The 3,040-nt window shown below is 39.8% G+C and overlaps 1 pseudogene; it reads left to right on the forward strand.

The window, feature by feature from the left end:
• The first annotated feature begins 312 nt into the window (after positions 1–312).
• LOC147618670 (uncharacterized) lies at positions 313–943 on the forward strand (annotated as a pseudogene).
• The last annotated feature ends 2,097 nt before the right edge of the window (positions 944–3,040 follow it).

Here is a 3,040-nt window from a genome sequence, read left to right on the forward strand (position 1 = left end):
AGGCCACGACGGGAGTGCTTTTCACAAGAGATGACTCATGGTACTTTTGAGCGAGAACCGCCACCTGCAGAGTGACATCGACCTATGGTATGTGACTGTTCTCCCTTAGTTTTATTATTGGTTATTTTATAAATCAAAGGCTCATATATAATGTAACCATATCATATATGTAGGTATATTCACTTGATGAGACGAGGATGACTTCACTGTCAGTGGTGCACATGTCCCTCGCACACACGGCACGTACAGGTCACTTGTCAGCTGCAGCTCGAGGTTGCTCGACATCCTCTACCTCCTACTTTGGAGGCCGAAATGGGTGGAGATCATCCGTTGCCTACTCGTTTGCATTCTCTAGTATAGACGTATGATCGCAGACGATACGGAGGATGGCAGAGAGGATCACTTCCTTTAGATGGATCCTTTAGATGGAGAGGTTTTCACCTTCTGGGGCAGTCGCTACATGATTGCTCCATCTACCATTAGTGGAGTAGGACGAGGCCTCTTTATTGCATAGGATTTACATGTGCCCCCTCATTCAGAGGTCACCCTTATGTCTTTCTGTGGACCTATATATAGATGGGATCCATGGCATCAGCTTACTCGCTACATTCAGAGCATGAGTACTTATGGATTATGTCTCAATGCAGCCTCTCTTTCTGATAGAGGGATCACACATGCAGAAGGACAAAGACTCTATGTTGATGGAAGACCTTACTCTCAAGGAAACATAGCAGGTTTAATCAATAGTAGTCGAGGGACGAGTTCAAGAACCAATTGCACGTTTGTGGAGTGTGAGAATAGTCATGAACCAGAACATATGAGCAGGGATGTAGAAAGATACATAGTTATCAATGCTATTAGATCATTAAGTGCTGGTGATGAATTGTTGGTCAATTATGGATGGCGTAGACCTCCACGAGCATCCTTACTAGATGAGGATTGAGAGCTTCATTGTATACATTTCCTAATGTTATTTGGACCTCTTGTACCCTAATTCTATAGTTTAATTTGCACCACGTTCTCTATTGTCTCTATTTTAATTTGATAATCATTTTTTATTGTCTGTAACTGTTTTGTATCTATCTTTTCTTTTATATAGAAGCATGGTATTGATATTGCCTTCAAATATGTAGATTCCGGATTGTGACATCGACAATATCACAAATCAACGTTCACATGACGCATCTCACATGTCAATAGAGTGCATGAGGATCCTACGCAGGAGTGATCCTAATGTGTATGCAAGACTAAAAAGACAATATTCTCAGGACTTCAATAATGTGCGGGACCATATCTTTGATGACGACGATGGCATGTCTAATTTTATTGAGGATTGGTATCAAAATAATAGTGCGAGTGATATTTCTAATAACAACGAGAAGTATCTTCGAGAAGAAGCTCTAAAGCGTATCTACGCAGGAAGCCAACTGACATGACTCAGTGCAAGCTTACTTATTCTGAATCTTCAAAACCGTTTTGGATGGAGTAATATATCCATTTCAGCACTTTTGAAGTATGTAACAATCTAACATTTTTTTTAATCTAAATATTTTAGGAGTAATCATAATATGTTTTGTTCTTATTGATCATATTTTTAATGGATTTTGCAGGCTACTCTCTCTCAGAAGTTCTTGCTGACAAGCAATTCCCTTCCTACATCACATGATGAGGTGAAGAAGATGATAAGTAGTCTTGGACTTGACTATTCTTCTATACATGCATGTCCCAATGATTGTATTTTATATAGAGGTCAGTACGAGGACGGTGTGACATGTCCAAAATGTCAAACTCCTCGTTATAAAGAGGAGAAAGGTAAGGTCCCTCGAAAGGTATTGAGACATTTTTCCCTGGCTCCGCGTATAAAACATATGTTCCAAAGTCCCGAATCAGCTAAGCTTATGACATGGGGAGCGGAGCACAAGAGCAAAGATGGAGTAATGCGAATTCCATCAGATTGTCTTGCATTTGAGCATATTAATCTGCGATGGCCAGATTTTGCAAAAGAACCACGCCATTTAAAGATGGGTGTAGCATTGGATGGCGTGAATCCATTTGCAATGAGATGAAATAAATGGTCTACATGGCCAGTGGTAGTTATTAACTATAATCTACCCCCGTATCTCAGCATTAAGAAAGAGCATTTAATTCTCTCACTCTTAATTTTGGGAAAACGACAAGTTAAATATATGAATGTTTATTTGGCCCCTCTCATCGACGATCTTCAAGATTTGTGGAGAGGGATTGATGTCATGGATATGTCCAGAAGCATCGGTCAAAGACAGTTCATTGTTTGTGGAGTTTTAGCATGGACTATACAACTTTCCAGGATATGGGTTTTGCTCAGGTAAATGGTTTAAATATATATATTCTTTCATAAGTTTATACGATGTTCATTATGCTAATCATCTTTGTTATGTTTTTCATGCAGGGATATGTACCAAGGGTTATAAAGCTTGTCCAATTTGTGGTGATTGGTTGAGATCGACTTATAGCAAAAACCTCAACAAAAATATATATCTTCAACATAGACGATTTTCATCTGAGGATCATTATCTACAAGACAGAAGGCAAGCCATACATTTTAATGGAAAGGTAGAAGGAGGGAGATGTCCAATACCAATGACACCAAAGGATTATCGATCCGGAGTCGGAGATCATAAGCGGCGATGATGATGACGCTGTAAAGCAACGAGTGAGAGGAAAACGTACTGTAGCTCAAAGTCCTTCAATATGGTATACTTTAGAATATTGGAAGGATTTGAGGATATGTCATCTTCTTGATCCCATGCACATATTCAAGAACGTTGGTCAAACCTTATGGCAACACCTCGTTGGCTTGAAAGACACGGTGACTGCAAGAAATGACTTAAAGGATCAAAACTCAAAGCCCAATCTATGGCCACTTTATGATGAAACTCGACATAAGACAACTACAAGCTTGCCCCATGGGTGCTCAAGATAGAAGAGCAGGAGACTATCAACAACAGGAAGATTCAGTCGATTCGTACGCCTACAGGATATGGAGCATCTTGTCCAAACA

The sequence above is a fragment of the Cibotium barometz genome, chromosome 34 (genome assembly GCF_041138505.1).
Source record: "Cibotium barometz isolate CiBa-2024 chromosome 34, ASM4113850v1, whole genome shotgun sequence".
Lineage (NCBI taxonomy): Eukaryota > Viridiplantae > Streptophyta > Polypodiopsida > Cyatheales > Cibotiaceae > Cibotium > Cibotium barometz.